At 44.3% G+C, this 16,215-nt stretch overlaps 1 protein-coding gene across 1 annotated transcript in view; it reads right to left on the bottom strand.

Annotated features, from left to right (window-relative positions):
- The window catches only part of LOC124743697 (poly [ADP-ribose] polymerase tankyrase-1-like), a 57,975-nt gene extending 47,899 nt beyond the window's left edge, over nucleotides 1–10,076 (bottom strand). Inside the window, exon 1 of the mRNA XM_047248868.1 lies at nucleotides 10,051–10,076. The gene's annotated coding sequence lies outside the window, so the exon portion shown is untranslated. The remainder of the gene's footprint in view (nucleotides 1–10,050) is intronic.
- Between the last annotated feature and the right edge of the window lie 6,139 nt (nucleotides 10,077–16,215).

The raw sequence follows: 16,215 nt of genomic DNA, 5'->3' as shown, positions 1-16,215 counted from the left end.
GGGCTCCGTACATTGAACACGAGGCAATTTTATTGAGAAGAAGACCAAGTCCGAAGTATGCTACCTACTTCTTCGGGTGTACTTTCACGGTTTCACTTCTAAACAGGAGTAACATTTGTTTCGTAACTGAGCATTTCTGAGCGAACTGTTAATTTTCTTTCATTTCTATTCGGCCATTTAGTAGCAAGCTGGATCTATTCTGCCTGCATAGCCCGAGTAACAGTGTGAGATACACGTTGCCGCCTCTTCGGGTCACTAGAGCAACTTTTTTTCAGAGTAAACTGAGCACATTATTGGTAATTAGAACAGCATGCACCTCGCCGCTCTTTACACTGAATTTGACGTATTGCTACCGGCAAAAGTTCCAGTACTTTTTTGTGAACAAAGCTACGACAGTTCGGAGAACAGGGCGTCGTTCTTGGAGCGTGTTGTGACCACAAGTACAGTCACTCCACAAACTGTTCGACCGGCCGTGGCGCATAGACTATAACACAGTCATACAAATATCGCTGCGAAACGAATAGCAACTATTTCCTTAGATCGGTTGATTTCGACACTTGGCAATAAACCGGTCTTCACCTATATTTGTGACCAAACACACGCTACGTAAGACCGCCAAACGGGTCCTGCCCCACTGGGCAACAGCCGCGGCGACACACGGCCTCTCGCGTTCGTTCGCGTTCCACCCAGCCCACCGAACAGCTGCCTCTCCGTTCACTCATACTCACGCCATCTAGGTCGAGAGCGTTGCGAAACTATAAACGAAGAGATACGTGCCTCAGGTTGTTTCGACGAGGAAAATGTTTTGGAGAAACCGACGGTACACACAGCAGTACAGCTACGAGTATTACACACAGGTTCAATCGGAGCAGAAACTACGAAAACAAATCGCGAAGCGGTCGTGCTGCAGTTCTGTCCGAGATGGAGAAACGACAGCTACTTCGAGAAGAAGTCATCAAAAATTCGAAACTCAGCGCCCCACACCTCGCTACTGGTTTTCGTGTGCGTACAGGAAGGCCTGTTTCTGCACGAACAGCCCGCAGAAAACCTTACGTCAGTAAAGTGAATAGAATAAAGCGAGTTGCATTTCAAAGGGAACATAAATCAGGTGCGTTTGGTTTCTGCAGGAAGGTTGTATTTACTGACGAGAATGGATTTGAGCTGTTTACGTGTAAAGGGCGCGTAACAGGGTGGAGAAAAAAGTATTCTGAATTTGAAGAGAGAAATTTAACAGCCCCAGTTACACATGGTTTCAGTACATGTGTGAGGGTGCTCATTGATGGCATTATTGACCACAAGATGTAACAAATACCCTAAAAACAGTACTGTGAATCATATGGGTATTATATTTTCACACAAGACATTAATTCAAAACGTGCTGCTCTAACTGTGGCTCTTGTATAACAGGCCCCACTGGATGCAGACACCCCAGGCACTAATCCTATCGACAATTTGTGGCATTTGCTCGACCAAAACATCACGTCAGATATCAATAGAAAGGAGTAATGCCGTAAAATTACAGTGCAAACAACACAATCTCTGGTGAAATCCACTCCAAGCAAGAATGCCAGCGATTATAGGAGGAAAGCAGGCCCTACTAACAACATTCTATGTTCAAAGTGTGATTTACAGTACTGCAGACGAATACTGATTTTGCGTCTTACATTGCCTATCTGTACTTCTGAATGCTCAAACGTGTTTATTCACGGAACAAACCTGTGTTTCTTTATTGCATTCTCATTTTCACTGATCAATAACGACGTGCTTGTACCTGCTTCGTTTCCATCCGCCAGTTTTCGGCCCTTCATACACCCTTAAACATACGATCACGTATTAGACGAACACTTTGCGGAGTCACTGTGTCACCGGATAGCCGACATTCCGTGTCTGCAGCTCCGAGCACGTTTAGACTAGACTGTAAATACAACACGACGGTATCTCCAGCTTTAAGAAAGATTTCGACACCTCGGCGGCACATTACGCAGCGTTTTACGGCCTAAGGTGCGCATGGCGTACGTCAGACGGCGCCTACATTCCTAGACCCAAATTCCACGAATTACGTTGCATTTATTCCTAAAATATGAAGCACAATTAAGGAAAATAATTAAAAGGTAACTGTCATTGTGACACACACACACACACACACACACACACACACAGAGAGTGGTCTATTGATCGAGACCCGGCCAAATATCTCACGAAATAAGCGTCAAACCAAAAAACGACAAAGAACGAAACTTGTCTAGCTTGAAGGAGGAAAACAGATGGCGCTGCCACAGGTCAAACGGATATCAACTTTTTTTTTCTTTTAATAGGAACCCCCATTTTTTATTACATATTCTTGTAGTACGTAAAGAGATGCATGTTTCAGTTGGACCACTTTTTTCGCTGTGTGATAGATGGCGCTGTAATAGTCGTAAGCATATGGCTCACAATTTGAGGCGAACAGTTCGCAACAGGTACGATTTTAAAATTAAAATACAGAACGTAGGTAAGTTTGAACATTTTATTTCGGTTGTTCTAATGTAATACATGTACCTTTGTGATCTTATCATTTCTGAGAATGCATGCTGTTACAGCGTGATTACCTGTAAATATCACATTAATGCAAAAAATGCTCAGAATGATGTCCATCAACCTGAATGCATTTGGCAATACGTGTAACGACATTCCTCGTAACAGCGAGTAGTTCGCCTTCCGTAATGTTCGCACGTGCATTGACAATGCGTTGATGCAAGTTGTCAGGCGTTGTCGGTGGATCACCATAGAAAATATCCTTCATCTCTCCCCATAGAAAGAAATCCGGGGACGTCACATCCGGTGAATGTGCTTCGACGACCAATCCACCTGTCATGAAATATGCTACTCAATAGCGCTTCAACCGCTCGCGAGCTATGTGCCGGATATCCATCGAGTTGGAAGTACATCGCCATTCTGTCATGCAGTGAAATATCTTCTAGAAACATCGGTAAAACATTACATGGGAAATCAGCATACATTACACCATTAAGATTCCGATCGATAAAATGGGTGCCAATTATCCTTCCTCCCATAATGCCGCACCGTACATTAACCCGCCAAGGTCGCTCATGTTCCACTTGTCGCAGCCATCGTGGATTTTCCGTTGCCCAGTAGTGCATACTATGCCGGTTTACGTTACCGCTGTCGGTGAATGACGCTAAGTAGAACGCGTGCAAAAAATGTGTCATCGTCCCGTAATTTCTCTTGTGCCCAGTGGCAGAACTGTACATGACGCTCAAAGTCGCCGCCATGCAATTCCCGGTGCGCAGAAATGTGGTACGGGTGCAATCGATGTTGATGTAGCATTTTCAACACCGACGTTTTTGAGATTCCCGATTCCCGCGCAATTTGTCTGCTACTGATGTGCGGATTAGCCGCGACAGCAGCTAAAACGCCTACTTGGGCATCATCATTTGTTGGAAGTTGTGGTTGACGTTTCACATGTGGCTGGACACTTCCTGTTTCCTTAAATAACGTAACTATCCGGCGAACGGTCCCGACACTTGGATGATGTCCAGGATACCGAGCAGCATACTTAAGACACGCCCGTTGGGCATTTTGATCACAGTATCCATACAACACAACATCGACCTTTTCCGCAATTAGTAAACGGTCCATTTTAACACGGGTAATGTATCACGAAGCAAATACCGTCCGCACTGGCGGAATGTTACGTGATACCACTTATACGTTTGTGACGATTATAGCGCCATGAATCACAATGCGGAAAAAGTGGCCCACCTAAAACATTCAAATTTCTCTACGTACTACACGAATATGTAACAAAAAAGGGGGGTTCCTATATTTAAAAAAACGCAGTCTATATCCCTTTGACCTATGGCAGCGCCATCTAGCGGGCCAACCGTAGCGCCATCTGGCTAAATGAGTGTTCCTATTTAAAGAAACGCAGTTGATATCCGTTGGACCTATGGCACCGCCATCTAGCGGGCCGAAAAGGTACTTTACACTAGGCGACAGAAACTAAGGAACAAATGGCTTTGAGCACTATGGGACTTAACAGCTAAACTAAGGAACAGACACTCACGGTTTCTCGACGTCGAAGCCCCCGAGTAATGCGTTCGTCTCGGAGCGATGTTCCGGCAACACTTGTACGACGTCTTCTGGCAACCTTTCTCGGAAGAACTGGCCGAGAAGTGTACTTCCGCACTGCTAAACTGGCAGGTCTCCAGTAGCGGAAAAGTTCTCCTCGCCTCTGTGGCGGCACAGAATGGCCACCTCACGTCAGTCAATTCACGCACGCGGTCACGTCTGCACTGGTTCACACTAGGGCAGAAGGCCAGCGTGGGAGGCGCGCCGCCGTGCCGCTGTGTGGGCGGCGGGGGCGAAAGTGGGGGAGGCGGGCCGGCCACAGCCGCTGCCCCCGCGTGCCGCCCCACGGCCTCACGCCCCCGCAACAGAGGAAGGCCACTACTTAGTGTTACTTAAGCATCGATAGCCGACACACTATTGACGGTGTTCTTCAAAACTATTGATACGCGCCAAAGAAACTGGTATAGGTATACGTATTCAAACACAGATATAAACATGCAGAATATGGCGCTGCGGTCGGCATCGCCTGTGTAACAAGTGTGTCGCAGTCGTTAAGCTAGACGCAAATTAAGACGCGTATAGCGCGACCCAGTCCAGCGAGCGTTTTTGCAACATCACAGGTTCAAATGGGACTGCTCAAACTGCGACGCGACGCGACTGGGACGCGACGCGCGTCTGCGCCAGGTCGCGCGGCGCTCCGGTTGCGGCACAGTTTCTCGCGCCGCGCGAGCCCTGAGGCAGGGATGGAGCGGGGAGGGAGTCCTGCCGTTTGTCCACTTGGCATGGCGCATATGGCCAGTGAAAGTACTGCCCATCCGAAAAATACGGCCTTGCTGTATACTGTATTTTACTGTCACTGAGTAATGTTTCGTTTTTGCCGTTTAAGCGCTCCATCTATTTTCGTTAGTACATAATAGTTTTCAGTTACATACATCTGTACAGTTCTTTCGTTTTGTTTATTCTTTTGTCAAGAACAATGCACGGTTCAATAACTGGTGAGCCATTAGTAACGCGGATTATATTTTCTGCCTCCAGAATGTTTTCAGATCGGAAGAACGGACAGACGTGAAGGAAGTGATTAAGGAAGTAAGGAATATTATAAAATCACGTGATTTAGAGGCAAGACAGGAAAGTAAAACACGGTTATCTACTTGTTGCCTGTTACGCTGACGTATCTCTACGATCTGTTGCAAAAAGTCGAAAACGTGTAATTTCCACAGATATGACCCCTTTGTGCATCTGGAAAAAATCGTCCAAAGGAATGTAGTACGCATGTTCCACTATCGTTATTTGGATATTGATGTAATGAGAGACATTATACTATGTACATGTGGACATCACATTTCCACGGCAAGCTAGAAACAGTCGAAAACAGTCACAAATAATCATCTTTTAATTGGCTCGCCATGTTGAGAGAAACGATTTCAATTGTTGCATACACAGTGTGAGCATTAATAAACGAATTATGCAACAGGCTACACAAATAAAAAAAATGTCGGTATTATTACGAAAGTAGGAGTTTCCTGAAAGAGTGTGGTAATTAAATATATTTAATTTGTTGAAATGTGTTGCTGACAAAGGCACCTCTACTTTCATGACAATGTTTTTCGAACTATCGCTCACGAGGCACAAATGGCTACCTTCCGCATTACTTTCGTGCGCATTATGCTCAGCTGCTGACAATGCACTGACCACTGTGTTGTGCGACAGATCATTTTTTTTATTTTTCTCAGTAAGAACTATTTTATTCGCGAACTGCACATTGTGAGTTTTGCAAGCCGTATGTGAGTAACCAGCATCTGGCGTGTTCCTATCATTCCGCCTGAAAGAGCGCTCGTCATTAATTTCAATCATGATCAGATCAAGAGAAGGAATAAAATCCTTGGGCAAGTTTCCATTCCTGTCACTCAGTGTCAAAAACACCGATGGGTTATGGGGATTCAACCAAAATTCCAACAGAATTGGCAGTCTTTGTGTGAGTTGTTGAAGTTTTCTGATTCGAAGAAACATCACCATTTATGAGTAACGTCCACATTTCTCTTGTTGACAGGTTTAATAGTACTTCCATTGTCAAAACACAGCGTAATTAGCACAAACTCATCTCAGCAGCTACTGCGACAGAATTCTGAAACAGAGTCCCTCATTCAACAAGTAATTGGCAACAAAGACCTCAATAGCTTACGAAACTTTGGAGTAACATAAGAGAAGAAATTTGACGTTTATTTTTATACTAGGGAACCCTTGTTTCACTGTATCAATTCTTTTATCTCGGCGGCTCGCGCATGCCCGCCCAGACGCGGGAGATTGCTGCGTTGCCAGTTGCAAACGACACACGCGCTAGGAAATCCGAAGAACTTCTGGTCGTATGGAAAGTACACAAGCGGCAAGACGCAGTCAATACCTTCGCTGCGCAGTGCCGATGGTACTGTTACCGACCACTGTGCCGCTAAAACGGAGTTATTGAACGCAGTTTTCCGAAATTCCTTCACCAGGGAAGACGAATGGAATATTCCACAATTCGAAACACGAACAGCTGCTAGCATGAGTTTCTTAGAAGCAGATACCTTAGGGGTTGCCAAGCAACTCAAATCGCTTGATACGGGCAAGTCTTCAGGTCCAGATTGTATACCGATTAGGTTCCTTTCAGATTACGCTGATACAATAGCTCCCTACTTATAAATCATATACAACCGCTCGCTCACCGACAGATCTGTACCTACAGGTGGAAAATTGCGCAGGTCGCACTAGTGTGTAACAAGGGTAGTAGGAGTAATCCATCGAACTACAGACCTATATCATTGACGTCGGTTTGCAGTAGGTTTTTGGAGCATATACTGTACTCAAACATTATGAATAACCTCGAACGGAACGATCTATTGATACGTAATCAGTTGTGCTACTGGATTCGTGACTTCCCGTCAGGAAGGTCGCAGTTCGTAGTAATAGACGGCAAATCGTCGAGTAAAACTGAAGTGATATGAGGTGTTCCCCAGGGAAGCGTCCTGGGACCTCTGCTGTTCCTGATCTATATAAATGACCTGGGTGACAATCTGAGCAGTTCTCTTAGGTTGTTCGCAGATGATGCTGCAATTTACCGTCTAGTAAGGTCATCCGAAGACCAGTATCAGTCGCAAAGCGATTCAGAAAAGATTGCTGTATGGTGTGGCAGGTGGCAGTTGACGCTAAATAACGAAAAGTGTGAGGTGATCCACACGAGTTCCAAAAGAAATCCGTTGGAATTCGATTACTCGATAAATAGTACAATTCTCAAGGTTGTCAATTCAACTAAGTACCTTGGTGTTAAAATTACGAACAACTTCAGTTCGAAAGAACACACAGATAATATTGTGAGGAAGGCGAGCCAAAGGTTGCGTTTCATTGGCAGGACACTTAGAAGGTGCAACAAGCTGTCTAAAGAGACAGCTTACACTACACTCGTTCGTCCTCTGTTAGAATATTGCTGCGCGGTGTGGGATCCTTACCAGGTGGGATTGGTTCAAATGGCTGTGAGCACTATGGGACTTAACATCTGAGGTCATCAGTCCCCTAGAACTTACAACTACTTAAACCTAACTAACCTAAGGACACCCCACACATCCATGCCCGAGGCAGGATTCGAACCTGCGACCGTAGCAGTCCCGCGGTTCCAGACTGTAGCGCCTAGAACCGCACGGCCACCGCGGCGGCCCAGGTGGGATTGACGGAGGTCATCGAAAGGGTGCAAAAAGGGGCAGCTCGTTTTGTATTATCACGTAATAGGGGAGAGAGTGTGGCAGATATGATACGCGAGTTGGGATGGAAGTCATTAAAGCAAAGGCGTTTTTCGTCGATGCGAGATCTATTTACGAAATTTCAGTCACCAACTTTCTCTTCCGAATGCGAAAATATTTTGTATAGCCCAACCTACATAGGTAGGAACGATCATCAAAATAAAATAAGAGAAATCAGAGCTCGAACAGAATGGTTTAGGTGTTAGATTTTCCTGCGCGCTGTTCGGGAGTGGAATGGTGGAGAGTATAATTGTGGTTCGATGAACCCTCTGCCAAGCACTTAAATGTGAATTGCAGAGTGATCATGTAGATGTAGATGTAAGAGAAGCAACGCCATAGTATAGTATAGTTCGCAAACTTAGCGTATACTTTCCGTATGGTCGATTTTAGTTGCCACAAAGTTGAGAATGAAATGTGGACAAGATATCTAAATTTCATATAAAATTTACTGTATAACAATATCTCATTTAAGTACCTGATAGGTGACGTATGTTATATTGAGAAATATTCCGTCTTTCGCGACTGTAATAAAACTTTTATTTCTACCACAGTCATTTCGCTTTTTTCCAAAACGTTCTGATTAAAACAAAGTTGGCGAACTACACAAAACTGAATTCTGGACGTAATAAAACATAGAAACTAAAATATATTGTGAGTGAGGCACAGTGCGCAAACAATTTGTATTTGTCACAACGGATAGCAAATACTTGCCAAAACATAGATCAGTCGACGAAAACATTGAATATGACGTTGCCAAAGCAGCCAAGCAAACAATTGCGTGAGACAATCAAGTAGCTCGGCAACGTACGAGCCGAAATTCTGCCCTCAATAATACTTTTAATACTGTCGCGAAAGAATATATCTCAATATGAATAGTAGAACAGCGACTGCGGAAGAGAAGATATACAAACAAAACAGATAACATGAATGATGTTTGTGTGACTTTTCGCTGTTTTTAATTGCTGTGAAAAGAAATACTGGAGGACGAAATTAGAAAAACCGAGAACTTATTGTTATTATAATGAAGAGACAAAGCACTAGAAATTTCAAAAAATTACATTCAAATTCATGCAGTTGGACACTTTGATATTGTTTATAATTAAAGAAAATATCAAGCTCCGAACAAGGTTTTTTTTAATCTCATTTTGTTCGTGTTTGTTCGTTTCATCTGCTCGTGGCGGACGTCGCAAGACACCCGTTTCGGTTCGTCGTTGATCAATTAACTCATTTTTTTTTTTTTTATTACAGAGGGCAGATAACCCTCTGACCGAACACGCCGAGTTAACCGTGCCGGCATGAAGGTTTGAACTCGGCACCTTTTGCGTAGCCCCTATGCACCTTAACCATTATGGCAACGCAGCTCGTCGGTGAACAGAAGTCCGGGAGGATTCTAAAAAGGACGCAAAATACCGACAAACGCTGTTGGTATGACTATGAATTACTCACGTTTCGTCGAAGTACAATAGGAAATAGACAATTACCGCTGTTCTTTATTGCGAAAAAAGCGGTTCGCGATAATGATACAAACGCCTTTCCTTGATATCGCCTGAATTAGTAGGATTATTGCTTGTTTGGTTTAATTAATAGAATATGAAGCAATTGGTATAAAGAATGCTTTTTCCAAACATTCTATAAAAGTCTGCTATCATGACATTGCTTTTGTTCAGTTACTTTATTTATAACTGAACGTTTGTAAAACTGAAGACACTCGTCCGTGCTCTGCACTGCAGTCGAGCTCCGGCAACGTCGTTCTCTGTTCATTGGCTGACTGTGTTTTGTGACGTCAGATGCGCAGAACGAACCTAAACCCGGCCGTCGTCATAAATGACGCGCACTATGGCTGTCGATAACTCTTACAAAATTAGTGACTGGAGTGAAAAAAAAAATTAAGTCAATTTGCGCTTAGCCTCACATCGGTTACTGCTGCTACAACGGCAGGTTAACAACAGTGAAGTAAGTTGGAACGTGGTGTGACAGTCGGCGGACTAGCCATGGGACAAAACACCTCCGAGGTAGCGATCAAGTGGGGTTTTCCCCGAACGACAATTTCACGAGTGTACCGTGAATATCAGGAATCCAGTAAAACAACATCCCAAAACATTCACGAGTCTATAGAAGACGATTTCATTATAAACGACCCGATAATGACGATAGTGCAGAGGCTAATAGTTGATCGTTAGTTTATCGATGTTTACGTAACTAGTCCTACCTGTTGCGTCCACGAACAGGCCTGCCCTGCTGTACGAAAGCGACTGAGCGCAGCCTCGCAAGAGACTGTTCTAGAAGAGGAGGGGCGGCGGCTGCGACGTCACGTGACCCCTTCCCCCCCCCCCCCGCCACCAGCAGCTGACGCAGCGAGCCGTCACGTCCGCGCCTCGTGCACTATTATTCTCTCTCTCTCTCCAAGAACGGAGCAGTCTCCACGCTTCCCGCGACAGAACACTGCATTCCGAATAAACCAACTCCCTGTACGTCCGCTCAGCCCCTCTCAGCGCCATTTTGACAGCTACGCCGTAACGACCCAGCGTTTGCTGCCACTCTGCTGCTGATGCGTACGGGCGGGGCTGTTCTCTGCAGTCTGACATGAAGCTACACCGCCAATGCTGCTTTCGTGCCAGCGCTCTCCGAGGCCCCCCTCTGTGGACTCTGCGCTATGGATTCAGTAGCCGAGTCTCCCTCTGCTGTCCGTGTTACGCTCCTTCACTTTGAGAATACTGTTTTATCGTGTTTGATTAGATAGTCACAACGAAATTGAAAGGGAAGATATATTTCGCTACAGGAACAGCGCAGGCGAATTTGTTTCGCCACCTGGGACATCCTTAAATGATGAGAGTTATCGAAGTGGTAAAGACAATTGTAGAGACTCCATCTTTAGCTTAAGGTCCTGCTAGATATACGTTTCATTGAAACAAATGTCGGAGGTGACCGAAGTCTCTTCCAGCGATGGCAGACGATAATACTTTTCCGCGTGTTGGGCGTAAGTGGTGTGAACGCGTTTGTCCTTCACAATTCCTACAGAAACTATACTCAGATGAGGCGCTTTGATTTTCTGATGAATCCTGCAAACTCGTTGCTCACGGCACAATAAAGAGCGAGTCAACCATTACCGCATAGACCGCGAACTTCGTGTGTCGATTCATCTTGTATTGCGCCTACCAGAACCGGACGTACAAGCAGTGGTACAACGATTGGAGAAAAGCAAAACACGCTCCATCTGTCACCCAAAAAAGAAGAGAAAGACTTCTTATCTTTGCCATTGCTGCAAGAAGTCAATCTAGCTAGATTTCTCCGAAAAAATTCCAGCTAGTGCACAGGAAACCTCTGAGAAGAAAATTAAAACCTGAAAATTAGTAGTGTAGTTTTTTAATGTTTAATAACGTTTTTAATGTCTTATTACATGATAAAAAACAGTACCGGCCATTAAAACTGCTACACCAAGAAGAAATGCAGATGATAAACGGGTATTCATTGGGCAAATACATTATACTAGAACTGACATGTGATTACATTTTCACGCAATTTGGGTGCACAGATCCTGAGAAGTCAGTACCCAGAACAACCAACTCTGGCCGTAATAACGGCCTTGATACGCCAGGGCATTCAGTCAAAGAGAGCTAGGTTGGCGTGAACAGGTACAGCTGCCCATGCAGCTTCAACACGATACCACAGTTCGTCAAGAGCAGTGACTGGCGTATTGTGACGAGCCAGTTGCTCGGCCACCATTGACCAGGCGTTTTCAATTGGTGATACGCCAGTATGGCGATGACGAATACACGCTTCCAATGTGCGTTCACCGTGATGTCACCAAACACGGATGCGACCATCACGATCCTGTAAACAGAACCTAGATTCATCTGAAAAAAAAAAAATGACGTTTTGCCATTCGTGCACCCAGGTTCGTCGTTGAGTACACCACAGCAGGCGCTTCTGTCTTTGATGCAGCGCCAAGGGTAACCACAGCCACGGTCTCCGAGCTGATAGTCCATGCTGCTGCAAACGTCGTCTAACTGTTCGTGCAGATGGTTGTCGTCTTGCAAACGTCCCCATCTGTTGACTCAGGGATCGAGATGTGGCTGCACGATCCGTTACATCCATGCGGATAAGATGCCTGTCATCTCGACTGCTAGTGATACGCGGCCGTTGGGATCCAGCACGGCGTTCCGTATTACCCTCCTGAACCCACCGATTCCATATTCCGCCAACAGTCATTGGATCTCGACCAACACGAGCAGCAATGTCGCGATACGATAAACCGCAATCGCGATAGGCTACAATCCGCCCTTTATCAAAGTCAGAAACGTGATAGTACGTATTTCCCCTCCTTACACGAGGCATCACAACAACGTTTCACCAGGCAACGCCGGTCAACTGCTATTTGTGTATGAGAAATCCGTTGGAAACTTTCCTCATGTCAGCACGTTGTAGGTGCCGCTACCGGCGCCAACCTTGCGTGTATGCTCTGAAAAGCTAATCATTTGCATATTACAGCATCTGCTTCCTGTCAAATTTCGCGTCTGAAGCACGTCATCTTCGTGGTGTAGCAATTTTAATGGCTAGTAGTGTATAGCCAACAGAAAAAAATTAGACTGCAGGGTATTTGAGTTTTCAGAGCATTAACATTATTAGTAATATGCTGAGAAATCCTTGGGTAACAGAACAGATATTGAATTTAATTGATGAGAGAAAATATAAAAATGCAATAAATGAAGCAGGCAAAAAGGAATACCGTCTCAAAAATGAGATTGACAGGAAGTCCAAATGGCTAACCAGGGATCACTAGAGGAGAAAAAAGTAAGGATGTAGAGGCATATTTCACTAGGGGTAAGATACTGCCTACAGGAAAATTAAGAGAGATCTTTGGCGGAAACAGAACCACTTGTAGGAATATTAAGAGCTCAGGTCGAAAACAAGTTCTAGACAAAGAAGGGAAAGCAGAAAGGTGGCAGGAGTATGTAGAGGGTCTATACAAGGACGACGTACTCGAGAGCAATATTATAGAACTGGAAGAGGACGCAGGTGAAGACGAAATGGGAGATGCGATACTGCATGAAGAGTTTGACAGAGCACTGAAACGCCTACTTCGAAACAAGGCCGGGGCAGCAGATAACATTCCATTAGAACTACTGATAACCTTGGGAGAACCAGCCCTGAGAAAACCATCTAGTGAGCAAGATTTAAGAGACGGGCTAAATACCGCCAAGACTTCAAGAAGAATATAATAATTCCAATCCCAAAGAAAGCAGGTGTTGACAGGTGCGAAAATTACGGAATTATTAGCTAAGTCACAGCTGCAATATCCTGACACGAATTCTTTACAGACGAAAGAAAAAACTGGTACATGCCGACATTGGGAAAGACCCGTTTAGTTTCCGTAGAAATGCTGGAACACGTGAGGCAATACTGACCCTACGAATTATCTTAGATTAAGGAAAGGCAAACCTGTGTTTCTAGCATTTGTAGACTTAGAGAAAGCTTTTCACAATGTTGACTGGCATACTCCTTCTCAAATTCTCAATGTGGCAGGAGTCAAATGCAGGGAGCGAAAGGCAATTCACAATTTGTACAGAAACCAGATGGCAGTTGTAAGAGTTGAGCGTCATGAAAGGGAAGCAGTCGTTGTGAAAGGAGTGAGACAGGGTTATGTTAATCTGTATACTGAGCTTACAGAAAAGGAAACAAAAGAAAAATTTGGTGTAGGGATTAAAATCCATGGAGCAAAAATGAAAACTTTGAGGTTTGCTGATGACATTGTAATTCTGTCAGAGACAGCAAAGGACCTGGAAGAGCAGTTGAATGGAATGGACAGTGTCTTAAAAGGAGAATATAAGATGAACATCAACAAAAGCAAAAAGAAGATAATGGAATGTAGTCGAATTAAATCAGGTGGTGCTGAGGGAATTACAGATCAGGAAATGAGACACTTAAAGTAGTGAAGGAGTTTTGCTATCTGGGGAGCAAAATAACTGATGGTCGAAGTAGAGATGATATAAAATGTAGACTGGCAATGGCAAGGAAAGCGTTTCTGGAGAAGAGAAATTCGTTAACATCGAGAATATATGGGTCAGGAAGTCTGTTCTGGAAGTATTTGCACGGAGTTTAGCCATGTATGGAAGTGAAACTGACGATAAATAGTTTAGACAAGAATAGAACAAAAGCTTTCGATATGTAGTGCTACAGAATAATGGTTAAGAATAGATGGGTAGATCACATAACTAATGAGGAGGTATTGAACAGAATTGGGAAGATGAGGAATTTGTGGCACAACGTGACTAGAAGAAGGGATCGGTTGGTAGGATACGTTCAGAGACATCAATGTATCAGTAATTTACTATTGGAGGGCGGCGTGGAGGGTAAAAATCGTAGAGGGAGACCAAGAGATGAATACATTAAGTAGATTCAGAAGGATGTAGGTTGCAGTAGGCACTGCAGTTGAAGCTTGCACAGGACAGAGTAGCATGGAGAGCTGCATAAAACAAGTCTCTGGACTGAAGACAACAACAACAACAACAACAACAACAACAACGACGACGACGACACTGGACAATGACATCGATCAGTTTTTCAGCATTATTTTGCAGGAAGAATAAAGTCATTATTGGCTTTTAGTAGTACTGGAGTCTCCACAGAATGAACTTCTAGATTTAGCCTAATTTCACAATTCGAACACTTGCCTGCAACCTATTAAGGGCGCGTGTGTCTTAGTCTACGTATACGACAATCAGATGCGAAATTGCGTTCGGTTGCATGTACGTACACAGTCTTGGACATAAAATCTAAGACGAAGTCAGTCTCTCTCACTTAAGGTGATCAATAAAACCGACCGTCCCTAAGAACGCGAAGTTTAGCGATCTGCACAATCTGTTAACACTGTCTCAGCAGGAAGTGTTGTCTGCTTCCGTGTGTTGTGTGAGCCCGTGGGCTAGGTGTAATCGTCGTGTATTCTGAACTTACAGGGCCGTGTTCGCGTCCATTGTACAATTGGGTCGGAAGTGGAAAAAGATGTTTACTTTTGGTATAATAGATGGGTGAATGCAGAGGAGGCAACTCGAAAGATTTGAACTGTATGTGGAGAGAGTGTTTTTGAGGGAAAATACGCCAGAAAAAAATGGTTCATATGGCCCTGATCACAATGGGACTTAACGTCTGAGGTCATCAGTCGCCTAGAACTTAGAACTACTTAAACCTAACTAACCTAAGGACATCACACACATCCATGCCCGAGAAAGGATTCGAACCTGCGACCGTAGCGTTCCCTGGGCTCCAGACTGTAGCGCCTAGAACCGCACGGCCACCCCGGCCGGCAAAATACGGCAGAATAATATTTTCTTGTTACAACAAAGATCGTTCTGACATGAATGATTTTCCAAATCAAGCAAGTCTCGAATACTGATGTGACTGATTACTATTTAACCGTCATTCGACGTTTCCATTCAACAGGCAAAGTTCACAACTCTGCTGCATTCACCACTTTTTCTCTCAAAGATATCCATTCGTATTCTAGCGGATTCCTTTCTCTGTTTCAGTCAGTTGTTGCATTACGGTAACTTTAAGATTATCGAAAAACTGTGTGTGTTGACTTATTCAAGTTCCATTTCCTTAATTTGCTACCGTTTACTGTCTCTTTAGTTGTAAACTGCAGCTCGTAACTAAGGCCTTTAAGGCCGGTTCCCACTAGAGCGCGGCAGCGCGTCGTGCGGCAACGGCAGCGGCAAGCGTTTTCCGCGTTGACGTGGCGGCTCGCGGAATTGGCGTTCCCATCTGGAAGCGGCAGACGTTAGCGGTAGCCAATGACGGACAGGCACTGAGGTACGGGGCAGGACCCACTGAAACGCGCGGTGCGTTTGATTAACTATATCTTACACCTACACGAGGGAAAGACGAAGTTGGGTGAAGACATACCAGTTTTTCATTTTCTGTACAATGTGCTCTTTCACATATTTCGTTATTCATGTTTTCTCATTTCACCATAAACAGATTTCATGACTACCGTTCACGATTGTTCACTATCTCCTAACACAGTGAAACAATGTACAACAAGAGAGATTATTCAGATAGTTAAGCGAGACAAAAATTTAAAATGTGGTACGGTAGCAGGTACACGAAAACAGTAAGAACACAAAGGCTAGGTGGAAGGGATGAAAGTGGAAGCCACCTGATAGAATTTCCCACAGAGCATAATGTAATCATCGCCAGCACCTTGCTTAAGAATCACGAAAGAATAATACATATTTGGAACAGTTTTCGAAACCAGATTTTAAATTGTAAGGCATTTCCTGGTGCAGACGCAAACCTGACATAAGACTGTCAATAGTAAGAAAAGCGTTCTGAAAAAGAAAATTTGTTCACACCGAATATAAATGCTAATGGTTGGATA

Source organism: Schistocerca piceifrons, unplaced genomic scaffold (assembly GCF_021461385.2).
Source record: "Schistocerca piceifrons isolate TAMUIC-IGC-003096 unplaced genomic scaffold, iqSchPice1.1 HiC_scaffold_2512, whole genome shotgun sequence".
NCBI classification, from domain to species: Eukaryota; Metazoa; Arthropoda; class Insecta; order Orthoptera; family Acrididae; genus Schistocerca; species Schistocerca piceifrons.
The sequence above is the reverse complement of the archived record's forward strand: the minus strand, read 5'-3'. Positions and strand labels throughout refer to the sequence as shown.